Source organism: Ursus arctos, unplaced genomic scaffold (assembly GCF_023065955.2).
Source record: "Ursus arctos isolate Adak ecotype North America unplaced genomic scaffold, UrsArc2.0 scaffold_4, whole genome shotgun sequence".
Classification (NCBI taxonomy): domain Eukaryota; kingdom Metazoa; phylum Chordata; class Mammalia; order Carnivora; family Ursidae; genus Ursus; species Ursus arctos.
Genome location: NW_026623056.1, coordinates 37,806,945 through 37,826,698, shown reverse-complemented (window position 1 = coordinate 37,826,698; position 19,754 = coordinate 37,806,945). Strand labels below are relative to the sequence as shown.

At 39.8% G+C, this 19,754-nt stretch overlaps 1 protein-coding gene across 49 annotated transcripts in view; it reads right to left on the bottom strand.

The window, feature by feature from the left end:
* The window catches only part of ZBTB20 (zinc finger and BTB domain containing 20), a 780,933-nt gene that overhangs the window by 134,767 nt on the left and 626,412 nt on the right, over nt 1-19,754 (bottom strand). The window contains exon 1 of one of the 49 annotated variants that reach the window (XM_044382258.3): nt 1,542-1,921. The exons of the other annotated variants lie outside the window; for them this stretch is intronic. The gene's annotated coding sequence lies outside the window, so the exon portion shown is untranslated. Of the gene's footprint in view, nt 1-1,541; nt 1,922-19,754 lie in introns of those variants that run through there. 49 annotated transcript variants of the gene reach the window in all.

Here is a 19,754-nt window from a genome sequence, read left to right as displayed (position 1 = left end):
TAGAATAAAGATATAAATCCATTTATAAATGATGGAATTGTTTAGTACATTTTGCACATACAGTTCACATGCTGATTTCTTTTTCCTTTTGTCAGAGCATTAATTTGAAAATGATAAGCATTCTGGAATGTTTGCTACAAACACAAATTCATGGTAAAAATATACAAGCATAGGCAAAAAATCAAGTGGAGAACACAAAGCTACATGGCAATCAGAATCATAGAAAAATCTCTGTCTAGACTACATTTCGCTTGAACTAGTGTATCATGGTTAGGGCAAGTAATCTCTCTGGGGTTTTTTGTCATTTACGTAATTAGATGGAAACAAAAATAAAATACAAGTATCTGCTCCCTTAGTACCTTTTCTTAATAACTGACAAGTGACACAGGCGGTACCTTTTAAACAGATGGATGCAAGAACTTGGGAGGCTGGATGAACTAATGCACCCCATTGGTATTTGGGGAGCCCAAATTCCTTAATTAACTTTTTACCCAAGTGGCAAAAGTAGAAGATGTTCTCGCCACGACAGTGATTATTTGATGTACTCTCATTCTTTCCTGCCCAGGATTTTGGGGACCCAGAAGATGCATCCGGAGCAACTTTTATTGTGAGTAGAAAAAAATAGCATTGAGTGAGCATAAGAACAGTTGGATTTAGAAAGATTAAAAGAGGAGAAAAGAGCAACATATCCAACTTCATTAGTCTTTTTCCTTTTTCTTTTTTATGTATATATATTGGGGTGATGGGGAGAAAAGATAACTGGATTTCTTTTGAATGTCTTTGTGTCTTTATAGAGTGAATGTTCTGTTCCTGTCTCTTTCTTTTTAGGCGAAAAACTAATAAAAATAGAAAAACATATATCAGACATTAAGCTCACTTCCCCCCCCCCCCTTCCCTTTGTAAAGAACTCTTTGTTCTCTAGTGAAAATGCTGAAAAATCCCCGGGCAGCTACTCCCTGAAACAAGTGCAAAACACTTAGAGGCTTTTGGGCTGGCTGGGAGCCAGGAACCCTCCCGCTGTCTGGTTAGAAGAGGAAAAAAAGAAGAGAGAGGGAGAGGGAGAGAGGGGAAGAGAGATGGGGGGGCAGAGGGAGAGAGAGAGAGAGGGAGAGAGGGGGGGAGAGAGAGAGAAGGGAAGAGAGAGAGAGAGAGAGAGAGAGAGAGAGAGAAATTGGAGCTTCCTTTAATAGACATAGGAAGCAACGTTTTTTTTCTTTTTCTTTTTTTTCAAAACTGGCGGTCAAGCGTTAAGTAACTCCCGTCCAAATCCACCTGCTAGAAATGAACTTGGGTAACCCCCCAGGGGTGCACAAAGACAGGGAAGACAGTAACATACTCCATACTCTTTCCCACCCCCCCGTTGTACTGCTTCCATTCTTTCTGCTCCCATACACAAATGCCCACAGATCTCACGCCACCCCCCTTGCCCCCCAACAACAAACACAGCGAAATACATGCTCCCTCAGTCTCCTTAAAAAAAAAAAAAAGGCTTTTCCATCTCGGTTGCGACACAGTGATAAGGGGTAGCGAACATCTCATACCTGGTGTGAATGCTAATCAGTCAGGAGTTCTCCTTTTCCCAAGACAGGGAACTGTTTCCTTCCAAATTTATTAGAACCTCCTCCACTGCCTCTTTGAAAAACCTTCTTTGTCACCCTCTCCCAAGTCCCGATACTTCTTTAAAAAAAAAATGGCTTCGGAGCTCCTTCTATTCTTGATATTGATTCTCTCTCTCTCCCCCCACCCCTCCTCCTCTCTCCTGTCTGTGTCTCTTCTGAGTGGTCTATTGATAAGTCCCTGGAGGCACTGGGTCAGCCTGCCCGTAGGAAACCAGACACAATGCACAAATCTCCGAGTGCCATTCTGCCATCAGCAAGCAGACCACGTTTAGGAGAGAGAGAGAGGAAAAAAAAAAAACAGTAGAGCAAGAGACAGAGAGAGAGAGAGAGAGAGAGAGACCAACCGAAGGAGGGAGAGAGAGACTGAGAGAGGAAGAGAGAGGGGGGAGAGAGGGAGGGGGGGGAGAGAGAGAGAGGAAGAGAGAGAGAGACACGGAAGGAGAGAGAGAGAGTGTGAGAAAAAGACTGATTGGAACAGGAGGGAGGGAGAGAGAGAAAGGGAGAGGGAGAGAGAGCGCGAGGGAGAGCGACACTGCCAGTCAGGTTAATCATCCCGACTGTAATTAGCTGTTCGGCTTAGACATAAAACAATTGAATTTGAATGATCTGTCAGCAGGCTCGGCTGAACCAAAGGGGAAAAGCGAATATTACAAAAAGACTGTTGGTGTGTTCTGATAAGCAATACTGCTCGTACTGACAAATCCTCAAAGGGGGAACTATTAAAACTTACAACTAAACAAAAAGTGCAAATACAAATGGCACTAGATAGAGGTCTTTTAAAAAATGGAGTTTTCCCCCCAGTTTTATGAACGGTAGATATTTATGTTCAGGTGCCAACATATTAGGGTCTGCGTGTAATATGTGAAAGTTTATTAACGATGGTCTAGGAGTGTAGCAGACAGATGCTGCAGAGAACAAGACAGGTACAGTCAGATGCCGAGTCTAGATCTTGGAGGGGGATGGATGCTGGAAGAAGAGGCACCGTGGCAAGAGATCAGCACAGACAAAGTCAGTGGGCAGACAGGCAGACAGATTTTAGGCACGGCACGATCTCTCGTCTAAAAAGGCAAAAGTTCTGATGCAATAATAGGTGCAAAACAATCCATCCATCCTCTCTCCCGGGAGCACTCTAAGGTACAGTTAAAATGGATTAATCTTTGTGACAAACAGAGCTGGCAAGGCAGACTATGGCAGACACCGAAGGCGATTCGCAGACCCAGAGAATACCAGAGCCGGAAAAAGCCACGGAGATCAATCTCCCCAACGCCCTCATTTAGCAGACGAGGAAACTGAGGCCCAGAGACTCAGGCTAATAAATCACAAAGGCAGTAGCAAAGTCGACACTGGAACCCAGGGCCCCAGAGGCCCACCAGGCTGGTGCTCTTTCTGTTCTACCAGCTAACCTCCAGCTTTCTTCACAGACCCTGGCCCAACAGGTATGGCTATCACCCTGTACCTGGAACAGGATTCCTTCCATCACTATAGTTCGTGCACAAACCTCCAGTTTTTAAGAGGTCTAAACAGCTACGTGGAAATATATTCTGGTCCATTTTGAATTTTAGGGATAGGGATTTAAGTCTTAATTCAGTCTCAGAGCAAAGCAGAAAAATACAGCATTGTAGAGGCCCTGTCTCAGCAACGTAGAGCTGGTCCTGCCACATTCCAAGCTAAAGAAGGCCAGTGGATCCGTCTACAAAGACCTCTCCTGGAGTTCGGGATTCGCTCTCTGTTTATCATCTGCTATACATCACCATGTAGGAAGATGTCGTTCTGTCCCACAACTCATTTTTAAAATATAGGCACACTGTGGGTGAAAGGGATTGAGGCTTTCAGCCTACAATGCCCTTCTATCTAAATCACTGATTATATTTGCTACCTGGGCGATGAGCTGTGGGCAACTTTTCCTGTATATTGCAATTGAAATGAGCTTCTAAAATAGGAAATTTGGGGAAACGGTATTATCTGCCCACATATCCAATGCTATCTTTTTTGGGGGGACATGTATGATCATATTCAGTCAGGATTTCCCTCTTGACAACAGATACTTGAAGGTACATTTTTTTTTAAAGGGGGGAAGAGGTGCTTATGAAGAGAGCAACGCCATCAGATATTACTAGAGAGATTAAGTCTCTTGTCCTGAAACAAGAATCATGGTGTATATAAAAGCGAAAACTCCCTCTCAGTCACACTTCAGTGACGATGTCGCTACTTAGGGTGGAAGAAGAAAACTGAAAGAAATGTCAGGCACCTGGGAGCCCACTGGAGGGCCAGTAAACTGAGAGAAGCCATAGCCAGAGTCGTTTAGCTTATTTGCACATCAACTGCTTTAACAATGGCTGCTGTGACCTGTCTAAAACACATGGTCCACAGTCAGTCAATTTAGGGGGAGGAGGGACAACTGCTTTTGACATTGGTGGGTCCTCCTGCTCAAAGCACCCCATAGGCAAGAGCCAAGAGCAGAGCAGTGAGGCGCTCAGTAAAATTCGTGCTGGGTGAACTGGGTGAAAAAGGGAATGAGCTTTGGAGTGAAACAGACCTTTATAACATTGCAGAAGTCATGGCCACTCTCAGAACCTCAGTTTCCCTATCTGTAAAAGGGGATAATATTAATCCCATAAGGTTTTTTTTTGAGCATGACATGAGCTAACAGATGTAAAGTCCACGGATGATATTACATGGTAATTCCTATTGAGGCAGGCATAAAATGAGGGTGTAAATAAATAGAAGTGCATACTATGGATGTGTCGAGTGTGTCATATTCAAAGCATGTAGGTTCAGGACAGGAATACTCATAGCAAAGCAAGGATCTAATATACAGATTTCTATTAAAAGGGTTGGCAGCAGAGATTATCAAGTTTAGACTCCCAAAGTTCTAGAACTTAAACTTCAAAGATCATCTGAGGATTGTCTGATCTCTTTCTACCCAGACATCAGTGTATTTCCCAGCTCATAATAATAACCAACATATTACCGAGTACCCGATTTGTGTGAAGCACTCTGCTAGGTACTTTACATTTGTGTCCTACTCTGGTGTCACAGCAACCCAAAGAATTAGGCACTAGGAAGCCTCACTTTATAGAAAAGGAAACTGAGGAATAGAAGGGTCAGGTCATGTGCTCAAGAGCTCACAGCTAGTAAGTGTGGAGCTGGGGAGGAAATCCAGGCAATCTGACTCTGAAGCCTGTATCCTCAGCCACGATGCTGGGCGGGGATACGGTAGGTCTCACTCAGTAAATACGTGTTGAATAAATGAGCTAGTGTATAGAACACCAGTGTTTTGATTTCATTAAAAAATAAGTGGAAATCTGGGCACAATCACTGGACAGAATCTAGTGCTCGGATTATACAGTCCGTACCTGTACCTCTTCGGCAGCTCACTTGAGGTGGCAGCCCTGCCTCGGGAGCCAGGGTGAGCCAGGTCCCTGTGTGGTGTTGAGAATGCATGAGGTGACGATTGCTGCCTATGACCACCCTGGGCATTTAAATATCTGACGGCATTTTCAGCACTTTGAGGGTAGTGTTAGCACACGGGTTATTAATTGGCTTAATTCCAGTTCGGATAATTACATCGTGTCTCTTTAATTTTTCCCCGACTATGCCATTCTTCATTTCCTGTCACAAATGTGCTCTTTAAAAAAGCATATGAACACACAAAAACATATAGTTATATTTGAGGTTTGCAGAGCAATAGAGCATGTTCTTTTTTTCCCTAAATGATTACTGTATAGTGGTCATGTAATAAATGAATGAATGGGCAAAAGAACTGAAGTCATTGCAAAATAAAGATAACTAGCTGAAGCTAACATTTGAAATAAACAGATTTTTAAACCATTTCTTTGGTGACAGGATTCCAATCATATTTTTTTTTCTCATGGGCAGATATTTCAAGAGCTGATGACCTGTTCATGATAAGCTGATTTCCTTATACTATATAGTTTCTAGCATAAAAAAAAAAGCAATAAAAATGGATCTTTAAAGTACAAAGTAACACTAGGTTCTGAATGGTATAGTATACTGAACTCATGGGTTTTAGAATAGTCATTAATACAGTTATTAGACCCTGACTTCTTTGGCAGGTTTTTTTCTTCACCAAACATATTACTAGAATAATCTTCAAATTATAGAAGGAAAGGACAAAGGATCTCAACTTAATAAGCTTAGGAAAGTTTGACAGTCATAAACACACACAGCCCTTCTTTTTTTCCCAAAGAATTATTGGTCTTTGAAACACCGACTGTGTCTACATGAGACCGAAGAAAATCTCCTGCAGGCATGTATTTGAATCATGTGCACAAATACTTGAATGTACCCGTGGTAGAGCAAGGTTTATTAGTCCTTTTCAGTGTACATTTGTATGAACAACTCACCAAATATGGGGAACGTAGAAAGTAAGAGACTAAAGGGTTAATTTATTTACTATGCATGAGAGTTTCTAGACCTTTGCTTCTTCGGCTTTTAGTTCAAAATTCCATGCATACTCTGCACATAATAATAAATGCCATAATTCAATGTATGCCATAATTTGATTTACTTTCAAGCACCTTTTCTGGTTCAGCTCTCAAAGCTTTCCTTCCTATAAACTTCCTCCAAATTATTCTTCGTGGCCCTCCGTAAATCATCATTTAAAATGGGTGTTTGTGGGATGACTCTAATGCTGTAGATAGATTTCTATCAAACTAGCCCTATTTCCTTTTGAGAATCAGTGGTCACGTTCCATGCCCTTATCTGAGAAGAAGACAAATTTAAAAAAGTAAAATAAAACCCCAGCCCTTTGCCATCTCTTTGGCCCCTGTAATGATGACAGCAGTCACTCAGTGACTGTCCTCTGGTTTGTCATACATGCCCTGAGACCCACATCTCTGGAACAAGGTCTTTACACTCTGCTTGGCTTATTTAACGTATTGCCCAGGATCGCACCTGCCCATGGTGGTAGACGGTATCTCAGGAGAGCTGGCAGCAACCACTGTTCTCTCTTAGCTCTTTATGTGCAATTACAATGTATTCTTTCTGTGCTTCACGTGTCCAGTATGTACAAGACTGGTGATTTGGTGCTTAGACTAAAGTAATACTATTGGCTAAGGATATTTAAGAATTAACTAGCAAAAAGCACTTGCATTGGTGATTTTGCTAGCCTCGCTACGATTTTTACAGCAAGAAGTCCTCAGATAGCACATTCTAAATTCCAAATTTAAGTGAATTTTGAATTCAAAAGAAAAGTGAACAAGATTTATTTTGAATATTAGAGATGGTAAGCAAGCTTTTGCCTTTAAATTGAAATATCATCTAGAAACAGGTGGATAGATTTAAGAAAGCATAGAAGCTTAGACATAGGAAGTATTTAGGAGATTCTCTGGTTCTGTCAGTTTACAGAGAAGAGCTGAAATATTCTCCAGAGACATTTTGTCATACGAGCTTAAGGTCACACAACTTGGTGGAAGCAAAACTAGTACTAGAACGCAGTTCTTCTGTTTCCTGGTATCATGCCTTCTTCTTTGTTAAAGAACCTCTTCAATACTCATGCTGAGAAAGAAGTACCATATTCTTAATGCAGTCCGAGAAACACATCATGAAGGGATTATGGTAGGCTGAATAATGACCCCACAAAAAAATATCCATGTACTAAACCCCAGAAACTATGACTGTTACCTTATATGGCAAAGGGGTCTTGCAGATGCGGTTAAATTAAGGATACTTAGATGGGGAGATTATCCTGTATTATCTAGGTAGGCTCTAAATGTAATCACAGGGGTTAATATAAGAGAGGGGCAGGAGGATGAGAGCTACTTGTAGGAGATATGATGACGGAGACAAGAGGCTGGCATTACTTGTGGAAGGGGTCACGAGCCAAGGAGTACAGATGGCCTCCAGAAGCTAGAAAAGGCAAGCTTATTCTTTTTTATTTTTAAATATATATTTATATATTTTACATATAATATATATTTTAATATATATATTTAGCAGATGATAAATATATATTTATATTTATATATTTAGCAGATGATAAATATATATATTTATATATTTAGCAGATGTATTACCTTGTTGACTCAAACTGAGCCTGTGATATAAGGACTTCTCACCAGCCATCAGAAAAATATTGCCTAGGATAGGTCAAGAATGGGTTTCTCTCTCTCTTGCCATTAAGAACATCCTTCCAGGTTGACATGGAGAAATCCATCCAAAGATTGTTGATTAATGGATCAGCTGTCTACAGATCCATCTAATCACATTTGTCCACGTCCAGTTTTATAGTGGCTCCTCATTGCTGGGTTGGCAATCATACCTTCAAGTTAATCTTTACAATAGTAGGTTCTAGTTAGAAGCAAACTGAAATGTTTTGCTGTTCAATTCTTTCCTTTTTTTTTTTTTAACGATTTTATTTATTCATTCGACAGAGAGAGAGAGACAGCCAGCGAGAGAGGGAACACAAGCAGGGGGAGTGGGAGAGGAAGAAGCAGGCTCTCAACAGAGGAGCCTGACGTGGGGCTCGATCCCAGAACGCCGGGATCACACCCTGAGCTGAAGGCAGAAGCTTAATGATTGAGCCACCCAGGCGCCCCTGCTGTTCAATTCTTAAGTGCCAGAAGATTTAAACTCATTCTATACAGTGAGGTACATTTTACCAGCTCCTCTCCCCCCATTTCTTCTGCTCTTTCCCAGTGGAGTCAGAAATGGAGAAAAGAATGAGGTGTGAGGCAGCATCATGCAAAATAAACTTCCTTCATATAAGACTCTCTTGCCTTAATGTATCATTGCCTTTCAGTTACTGTATACACTCGGTAGAACAGCACTCCTAAAACAGTGCTCCTTGGCAACATCAGCATTGCCTAGAACATTGTTGGAAAAATAAATTCTTGGGCGAATCAGACACTCAGAAGTGGATATGTCAGTACCTATGTTTTAAAGATCTCTTTAGGTAATTTTAAAGCCTGGCTAAGAACCACTGTCATGGGGCAAATCTATGAGCCTTGGCAAGCCTGGTGAAAAACATGTGCTATGAGTGAGGTCACCTGCTCGCCTGGGTATAACTGTGGCTCTGTCACCCGCGATGTGACCACAGATCATGTTCTTAGTCTGTTTATCTACTCATCTACAAAATGGGAATGATGATGTTGATAATAATAATAATAGCCCTCCTGTCCATGCATAAGGTTACTGTAAGACTTAATAAGATCAGGAATATGAAAACATGTTATAACTGCAGGACTATCATTATGGAAGAAACATTAATTTGGATCGTGAGTGTCCGGAGACCAAGATATTGGGGATATTGCCTTGCTTTTTTGCATTAGCTGGGCTCCGAAGTAATAATAGTAAAAATTCAAGAAGCTCAAGATGCCAGGTCTAATTCTGCAAGCCAAAATGAAGGCTGGAAGTCTGCAGACTTGTAAAGGATGCGGTATTGAATGGAGGAACCACTGACGTTATTAGTTTCTGGAACTAAGTGCTGAATTTCTTGATTTGAAACTCCACCTTTCTATTCATCAGGTAGCAAAATTTAGTGACAGCTCTGAATTCTATATTGCCAATGAAGGCTTGTGGCTTCTGGGATTCAGAACCACACTTCTTTATCAATTCCCAGTGACATTCAGTTTTAGTAAAGTGGCCCAAGATCTCCATCATTTCCATACCATATTTTTAAATAAGTAAGACGCTCCAGGAAGCCAGCTCAAAGACAACTGACTTTATTCACAAAGTTTTCAACAGAAAAGACATAATTTCTGACAGGTGGGAAGGACTATCTAGATCAGAATTTAAACTTTTTTTTAGGGGTGCCTGGGTGGCTCAGGCAGTTAAGCATCTGCCTTTGGCTCAGGTCATGATCCTGGGGTTCTGGGATTGAGCCCCAGGTCAGGCTCTCTGCTCAGTGGAGAGCCTGCTTCTCCCTCTCCCTCTGCCACTACCCCTGCTTATGCTTTCTCTCTCTCTCTCTCTCTAATAAATAAAAATAAAATCTTAAAAAAAAGAGACTTTTTAAAGATATCGAATCCTAAGCTCTTAGGGGGCTGGAAAAAACTGACACAACTAGATCAGACACAACCACGATTTTCGTGGAAAATCACCAGGATTTTATCCATTCAGTAAGTATGAAAATTCTCAGAATTTACCAAGGACTCTGTATAAGGTGGGGGGAAAAAACTCACTTTATAGAAGACAGCTAACCATCTTTTTTCCTTCTCCCATGAAATCACAGCAGGTATGCCTTTTGGCCAGAGAGCTCCTCCATCCTCTGAAGATTTAAGTCTATAGGTTGCACACTGGCAACTCCTGTGTACTTTGCAGGACAGTTGTGGTGAGGCAAAGACTCTGTCTGGGTTGCTGTCTCCTCCGAGCCAGTCAATGGGAGCATCAGAAGCAGCTGTACCTTTTAAGATCTCTGTGTCCTTTAGGAAGTCACTTGTCCTTTTAAACTTCATAGATTTTCTGTTTGTAAAATGTGGATAATACGTGCCTTGCCAATCTCACAGGTTGTTGAGATCACACACTGAGGATCACAAGAGATGATGTATCCAGAATGCTTTGTAAACTAAGGATCCCATTTGCTTGGCATTACTGATGTTATTATTATTTACACTTCAGGTAGAGAAACGTTGGGCATGGTCGTTTGCATATTTCTAGATCATGCATACCTCCACGGTTTTCCCCCCCGAACTTACATGAATCTCTTTGTCAGGTTATGACTAAAGTGGTAACTAATGACGTTATTTCCTTTAAATCCCTGTATGATCTCTGGGTTGATTATGACCACTTATACATTAAATAGAAACTGCTGCAGAATTTATTATGATTGTGTTCTGGCCAACTCTACTTTGAACATATTCCGAGTGAGAACAAATTCAGTATTATAAAACTGAAGAAAGCATGGCATCCAAAGCTGGTATGGAGTAGTGAAAATCTCTTCAAAGGCCATTCCTTGGTCTCTTTAACATCAAACATCTACTTAGAAATATCTGTAGTTCAACCAGCATTCCTGAAGGAAAATTTGTAATAAAGCTACCAGGCGTTCAACATTTAAAAGGACGGGGACAGGGGGCGCCTGGGTAGTGCAGTCGTTAAGCGTCTGCCTTCGGCTCAGGGCATGATCCTGGCGGTCTGGGATCGAGCCCCACATCGGGCTCCTCCGCTAGGAGCCTGCTTCTTCCTCTCCCACTCCCCCTGCTTGTGTTCCCTCTCTCGCTGGCTGTCTCTCTCTCTGTCACATAAATAAATAAAATCTTAAAAAAAAAAAAAAAAAGGACGGGGACATGTATTCTGCCACAAGGCAAATCTGAATTTCCAAATTGTCCAAATTTTGTTTAAACAAATCTGTCACTCAAGTTCGGATGAAGAGCTCATGGATTGTTGTTATTTTGGTGGCTATAGGGATAGATGCTACCCAATCAGTGAGTCCTTCCATTGGAACAGAAATCAACTGTGTGGTATATTTTAATATAAATTATAAATATAATTGTGCCAAAACCATGTGAATACCCTGAACTGTTACTGAAATCTTCAGTTGTTGTGTGCAATTCCACTTTTTCTGTCATGTATCCTTAACTAGACGATCAGCTGCCTGAGGATAAACCCTGCCTTCTACTTCTCTGAAGTTCCAACTGCCTCCAGTACCAGTGGTTTATACGTAGCATTTGCTTCCAACATATCTGCTGTTTAATTGGGTTCACTTCTTATTGGTTTTCCTGGGGGCAATTAAGACACATAAAATGCCCGTAGATTTATCCATAGATAAATGCATCATTATCATTGAGGTAAAAGTTGTGATTCTTATTTTTTTTAATTATGCATTGGGCCACTTATTTTTCCCATGTGACACTTGACCTAATTATGTAAGCAAATAGAAAAACATGATTCTCTTTTAAAGTGCTCACTTTCTGGGGTGCCTGGGTGGCTTAGTCGTTAATCGTCTGCCTTCGGCTCAGGGCGTGATCCTGGCGTTATGGGATCCCACATCAGGCTCCTCCGCTATGAGTCTGCTTCTTCCTCTCCCACTCCCCCTGCCTATGTTCCCTCTCTCTGTCTCTCTCTCTCTGTCAAATAAATAAATAAATAAAATCTTTAAAAAAAAATAAAATAAAGTGCTCATTTTCTGTGCGACGGTTTTAGGAATTCAGCTAATATGTCAAGGAGAGTCATTTGGGGGATGCCTGGGTGGCTCAGTCGGTTGAGCATCTGCCTTTGGCTCAGGTCATGATCCCAGAGTCATGGGATCAAGTCCTGCATTTGGCTTCTTGCTCAGTGGGGAGCCTGCTTCTCCCTCTGCCTGCTGCTCCCCCTGCTTGTGCTCTCTCTTTTTCTCTGACAAATAAATAAAAAAATCTTAAAAAAAAAAAAGCAAAAAAAAAAAAAAAAAAAGGAGAGTCATTTGGTACAACGCTGGTGATGGTGAGGCTCTAAGTACCACAGTTTTGATGGAAAATTTTTTAAATAAAAGCAAGCTACCCATTAACTTACGCAAACATAAATATGCGCTCTCCCACAAACACACACTTGCACATCCTTAAACTTAAAATAATGCAAAGAAAAGATATATTCTTTTGTTGTAGTGGAATACAAATGATGAAGACTAATAAAGGAATAAATAAAGCACCGGGTAACCAAATCAATGTCGGCTCAATTCTGGTCAAGGAGGTGAAGTGAGGTTTCCCTTTGAGTCAGAGAATGTAGTGGATAAAAAGGACGTGAATAGCTGGGGGGATTTCCTGAGGCCATCGCAGACCAGCTCACACACTGTTAAGAGGCTCATTTTCATGAGACTTTTGGTTGCATTTGTAACACTTGCTCTAGGTCCCCCAGAGCATTAAGTGCCACATCACAGCACTACAAGAACAGGACTAAATGTGAGAAGGTACATTATAAGGTTCTTTTTCTTTCAGATCCAAATATCCAGGAGTTTGTAGGTATTTTCATGACCGTTTTTTTCTCCTTTGTTTTTCCTTCTCCCCAACCCCCCTCTGACCCCCACACACTCCTTTCAAGCAGGACTGCATGGAAGGGACTTTTTGTTTTTCAGTGAAAATCTAAATTCTTGTACTTTTAAAAAATGACCAACTGTAAAACCCGTGGACTAGTACAGTTAATTATTTCCATAGGTAGAACATACTTTATTAAAACAAACAAACAAACCTGGTTGGACTGCTAAATTTGTTCTAGGTTAAGGATATAGCCACAATTTGGTTCTCTATTAGGCTTGGTGCATATTAATTGGTACATATTTTAACATTTCACTACTGCATTAAATTATTAATAATTTGAAATTATTAGCTAGTACTGCCACCGTTTCCCCAAAGCAACGCTACCCATTTCTTCTAAGCTTGGTCCAAAGCACGAAGTCTGGAATCTGATTTGTCAAGGAAATAAATGTGAAATTCAGAAAAAGGATAGGAATCACCAAAAGAATGAGATTCAATCTCAAAATGATTAGGGAGAACAAAAGCTCACTTAATCCTCAAAGTGAATGTTAAAGATAGGCGTTCAGATTTTGTAGATGAAAAATCTGAGGCTCAGAGACGTTAAGTAACTTCCTTAATGTGCACAGTTCAGAGGTGGCAGAGTTGTGTGTCAAACCCTCATCTGTCTGACAAAGCCTGTTCTCCCTCTTTTTTTTTTTTTTTAAGATTTTATTTATTTATTTAAAGAGAGAGAGAGCAGGGGTAAGAACTGGATATTTCCACTGGAGCAGCAGGTAGAGGGAGCAGCAGGCAGAGGGAGAAGCAGGCTCCCCACTGAGGAAGGAGCCAGATGTGGGACTCAATCCCAGGACCCTGGGATCATGACCTGAGCCAAAGGCAGACCCTTAACCAACTGAGCCACCCAGGTGTCCCTGTTCTCCTTTCTTTTAAATGTTCCATTCCCAGATACTTAAGGTCTCTGGCTATTTAGGAGTTTCTTTGGCATCTGCCATTGGGTACATGGGGTGAAATAATAATTGAAACAATTATAATATTTGTTAAATATGTATGTATATGTATTATCCATTAAGTATACGAATATATACTTACTATGCATATGATCATGCAGGCTATGTATATACCATATATATGAACACTTAAGAGCCAACACTTATTAGCACTTACAGTGTGCCAGATATTATTCTAAGTACTTTGTTGTTTAGTATTTAGTTCTATTAGTTCTTGGAACATCTCTATAAGTAGAAATCATTATTATCGTCCAGTTTTACAGATGAGAAAACTAAGGCATACAACTAGTAAGTGGCACAGCCCAGGGTACTTTCCATTACCCCCACCTTTCTCGGACGCCTTTACTTATCTGTTACCTCCTTGAGAACATACCTGACATCTGGTCTATTCTTTTAAGACTTTGTTTCCTTTTAGGTGATAATGAGTGAATCTTAGAAGGTAGGGGAACTCAAGTATTAACTAGTTAATAGTTTATTGCTAGGGAACAAAAAGACACAACATAGTGGAAAATCCCCATTTGTAGAAGAGAAAGTCCCTAAAGCAAGATATCATGGCTCAGAAAGTAGAGGAGACATTGGATGGATGGACTTTCTGGGTCTTTCAAATTATAACACTTGTACAGCCATTAATACATAAACACAATTTAATTTATTACACAAAACCAATTTAATAGTTAATGAGGACCTGCTATGAGCCAAGGACTCTGCTAGGATCTAAGCTCCAGAAAATAGCTCCAAAGATAAATAAGAAACCATAAACCCAATATTTAAAATCCAGAAGAAAATAAGCACCACATAACTAAAATACAATATAAAATAAAGCAAATACCATAAAAGGTTGCTAACAGAAATCTGTAGGTTTAGTCGCTTAAGGAATACTGTTGGATGATGGACACTGAAGTAAGTTATCTGGAGAAGGCAGTATTTGAGATAGACTTTGGAATATGGGGAAAATTCCAACAGTTAGAATTTGGAAAGAGAGGTGTTAGGCAAGGGACACAGAATAAAAGCATGGGGATAGGAAAGAACAAGGTGTATTTGGGGTTGTTTTGACTACTTCTAGAATACTCAAAGGATAGCAGCAGGAGTTTGAAATGTTGTGGGTGGCACATCCAGTGGCAGCTGGAAACCCATCTTTGTAGTACTAGAATTGACAGATTAGAACTAGATACTCGGATCTTTAGGGAGGTGATATGAATGTCTGGTTGCAGCTGTATGGGTTCCATGAAACTGCTCACAGACTTTAAGAATGCAGTCAGGGAAGAAAGAAGGGCACACTTACATTGTGTGGGCACATGAAGGGAGACTGGATAAAGGAGCAAGAAGGATCATTCATGTGAGTAAGAGAATTATGAAAACAGATGCGGTGGAGCCCAAAGGGAAAGAACGCTCTAGAGAAGTGGAGATAGATGGACGAAACATCCAAATCAGAAACAGTAAAGCCAGCACTGCCAGGAGGGAGAGGTATATTTAAGAGGTGGAGTCTTCATTGCTGCACCCATCCTTGAAAGGACCACCTCTTATTCCTTTATACTTTTTCCCCAAACTCATACACATGTACTCAACCACACACATAAACAAACATTTCCCTTTTCTGGAAAAAAAAGTTATGACATTATTAACTCAAACTATATTTGGAAGTTTTATGAGTGAAGTCCGAATTTTTTTGCTCAAGTTTTATTTAAAAGGTGACTGAGTTTTTGACATGTGGGTCAATTGTTCCTTGGTGGGAGTGCAAATTTATTCATATTTTATTCAACAAATACTTTTTCAGGCTTTTTGATTTGCCAGGCACTGTGCTAAGTGCTGGCATCAGAAGAATTTCCATAAATGTGTAGACAGCTTTTACTTGCGAGCTTTGCTTCCTATGGGTAGCCGAATGCTACAAAATTGATGACTTTGTGATGATGAGTTTCAGTTCCGGCCCCCTAAGAGTTCTTATGTTCATGTTATTAAGTGCATATTTATGTGTATTTTTCTGTTCCAAGACCTTTTTAAAAATTTTTGAATAACTTTTGGTATTAGCAAAAGATTCCATAGAAGAACAAACCCACTCCAGGCCAACACAGGAACTGGTTCTCTTGCTTTACCATGATGATAGTTTAGTATGTGGTCAAGCCAAGTATTTAAAGTAACTATGGAAATCTTATTCTTGATCGTATCCTCTAAAGTATAAAGGCAAAACAAAAATCAGCTTTACAAAGAAAATTGAAAAATAGCTCCATATATGTTCCAACTGTTGGGTCAAAATGGAATAAGGAAGCCTTGGGGAAGGGAATCTATAAAAGCTACCTTTGCGGCTTATTTATTAGCTTATTTGCATATGTATATATTTTTCTAATACTGCCCTGAGACATCACTTTAACCCTTTTCTTACATGCAAAATTTTTTCCTATAAAATAGGAATCTTGCTGTAGACATTGTTTTGTAACCTGCATTCTTTTAAGACATGTATTTTTAAGTCTTGCATAGTATTCCATCCTATAGATACATCAACATATATTTAAGCAATTCCCTAATTTTGGACACTTTGGTTACATTCCAATTTTTATCATTTTCAATAATGCTTTGTTGATTACCATTGTGCATAGCATTTGCAACACTATTATTTGCTGGAAACAAATTTTTGGAAGCTTTAAATCTCAATACCACAAGCAAAGAAAGCAAAGAACTTGCTTACATATCCACCATAAACAAAGAAAGAAAAGTCAAGCGCTTCTAGGAGCCAGGGTGATAGAGTAAATGAATAAAGTGGGTATGGCATAAAATATGGGGTGATAGGGACTTTGTCAAACTGAAAAGGACATGGCTTGTCTGCAGGGAGCAGCCCTTGCTCGGGTCCAGATATTGGTGTCATGAAAGAATGTAGATCTAATACTGCCAGATCTCCAAATTATCAGAAGTTGAAAAAAAGCTGGATTTTTTTGGGTAAGATCTGTTGATCTTTAAAAGGTTGGCTCAAACTCTCAGATTATTTTAAGATACTCGATACCAGTCCCCCTCCCCCCGCCCTAGTCTATGGGCTAGCTAGATGCAGCTCCCAGGCCCCTGGTTTATAACCTTCAAATTAAAGAAAGGGAAACATGGTGTTTGGAAAACATTTCTATATAGGGAGTGTATCGGGAGTTAAGCAAATGAAGTTTTGCTTCAAGTTTTTCCAGTAACAAGGGATGCAATGTGGAGAAACTGAACCTCAATTTGCAAATCTTGGAAGATGTGTAAATATTGCTTCCCATTAACTAGAAGCTTCTAAAATGTTTCAAACTTCTCGAGGAAACATGCTTTAATTACACAAAACTTTAACCCAGTGCTCTGTATTATCACATCTAATGCTAATTTCCCTTCATTTTCCATCTGAACAAACATTTCCCATTAACATCCACCTGCACTACTGCCTTTCGTAAAGAGGAGGTGGTATTTGGCTCTGCTCTGGTTCTGATTCATGAGAAATCAGCCCAAGCCCAACATTTCTGTTCTTAACAGATTTTGGTTTTTAAATCTGTAGAACACAATGTTTCCCTGGGCTGAGTTCTAGCATGCCAAGTTTTGGCTGGCCACAGACTTTGACATCTGAGTGAAAAATCTTTCAACAATGGCATTTAAACTGAAGAATCAACAGACCTTTAATTCTAACACTGCCTGTAATCCCCCTCCCACTTTATCATGATGTTCAAATTGCCTCAACTCACTAACTGCACGGACAGCATGTTATTCATTTGCCATTGGAAATATCATAATTTGGAAACTCTGTGACTTGAGATTGTGTATTAATTTTTGAAAAATCGGTATGACTTTATTCACCATAAATTAAAGAGGCATATAGAAGGCAAGTCAAAATTACTGATTCATTAGAAATAAAAAACAAAACTACTCAGCATACAATTTCTCAACTTATCTAAAATGTTCAAGATTTATTTAGATAAGAGTAATATTTCTACTTGGAAATTAGGCATTAAATATATCGAAATACAGAGTTTCTTCTTTGTGAGGTTTCACTAAGTGCCTCCATATTTCTCCATAAAATGTTAACTGACCATTTTTTATGGCTTTTTTATGACACAGCTTCAGATCACCCTATGTTTCCCTTATATACAAAAGATACTTCTGTACTGCTGACGTACACCAGGAATCCTTTGAAAACTTTCTTTTTAGAAGTCAATGTTGCAAAATACTTAGTTTATATTCAACCTGTCTATCTGAATACATTTATTGGGCAAATTGAGATCGAAAATGTAAATGTGGAAAACATTTATTTCCATTTTAGTTAAACCCTACATAAGTTAAGTTTTCGTTTGTTTTTCAATACAGAGCCTGGCTATATGGAATGTGGGCATAATTTCAGTCCCTTTTCATCTTGAAGAGAAACCCGGCTCTAGATTTCCAGAAAACGTATTTATTTAGACCAAACAACATGCCAAGCTTTTATACATAATTTCTAATCTTCATAATATGTGTGCAAGATGGATATCATTAATCTTGGTCAAAATTATTTGATTTATCAGAGCCTCAGTTTCTTTATCAGTAGCAGATTAATGATAGGAGGCGTGGAATCTTTTTCTTCCATAGATTTTAAGCTGGTGGAGTTTTGAGGCAGCCCCAGATCTGACTTCAAAGCCTCTGCTTTCTCTTTTGGTGGAAGAAGTGTCTCCCTGAAATGTAGACACTTTTCCGTGTGTAATCGACCTTGCTTTCTTGATATGAAAAGTTATCAGAGAGGTCACATTCTTAATTATAGCACTACCTTGTGATTCTGAAATTCATCTTCGTCCAGAGTATAACATTCATATTCCAAGAAAAGATGCAGAAGCCATAAGTCTCTGATTTCCTGCACAGACCTGGTTTCAAATCCTACCTTTTATTATACCCACAGATTTGTTTATACTTATAAAATTATGTCCTGTCTACGTTCAGAAAATAAGGTCTCTCATCATCTACTTTGTGTGTAAAGCCAAAAAGGTCCAGAAAACTAGTTCTGACCAGTACAGAACACTAAAGAATTGGATCCTCCAAGGTAGAACCAGTAGAGGGAATCCAAATCAAAGTTGTTGAGGGGAGTGGAGATGATAAATAATATTAATAGTAGTAACAACATGTACTGGAGACTTAACAAAATGTTGCTGAACCTATGTATCATATTTAATCTTCACAATATGCCCATTTTACATATGAGAAAACAGAGGCTTAGATGATGATAATTAACTTGCTTATATTCATGTGCCTAGTGAGTAGCATCTGCCTCCAGTGTTTAAGCCTCACTTATTTTCTAAACTATCTCCCAAAGCAGGAGAACAAGATTTAAAAAGGTAAATTGAAAGAGCAGTTGTAAGATTATAAATAGGAGATGGAGCATGACTCGGGATTCATAGTGGGGACACAGTAGGAACGAAGGTGGTGATTCCAGCATGGTGGAGGTCAGCAGGTGTCTGATGTAGGTAGGTCATGAGGGCAGATAAAGGGGTGTCACGTGACATTAAAAGTATAGCAACACGCAGAGGAGAGAGGGAAGGAGAGAGAACAGGTGGTGGTGGTAGATAAGATAAATTGGGATGCGTGGCTGATTGCCTATGTTGTTCTCTTTTACAAATGTAAGTAAAGATTTGTGTGTTGGGGGACAGAAGGCAAAGAGGATGTATCCGAGAGACAGACTCAGAAACATCTCTTTTCACGTGTCACTGACTGGAGGGGGAAGAAACCCAGCTGTCTAAGGAGCTTCTTTTTTAAAATACAAATTTCTCCAAGAGGGTCAAATGTCACTCACACCTTGGAGTAAACTACTTTAATGAGGTTACCAGACCACCTGAGTGTAATTAAAGTCTCGAAGCCAGTTTGGGGAGAGGTAAGAGGTAAGGATAACTAGACCTAAGCATGGAAGAAGGGTCTGGGCAGTGATACAAATGAGAAGGATTTCCCTAGGGGAATGTGAGGGCACCACATATAATTCAGTGCAAATACTGTTAAGATCTATGTAAAGTACTAGCACCATTATCATTATTTCTACTCTGTACTTATGTTTAGAAGTTTGGTAGCATCCAGTGCGAAATCAAAATCACAATCAGTTGCTGATTTCTGATGTAAATACCGAGCAGAATGCCCTAGTTGTATCGGTTCCTCAGTAAATAATTGTTGAGCAAATGGGATGTCCCAATTAGTCTGGAAGCTGGAAGCTCCCAAATTCCAACCCGTTCCTCCAGTCTGGGTTAACCTGGCCCAATCTGTCAGGT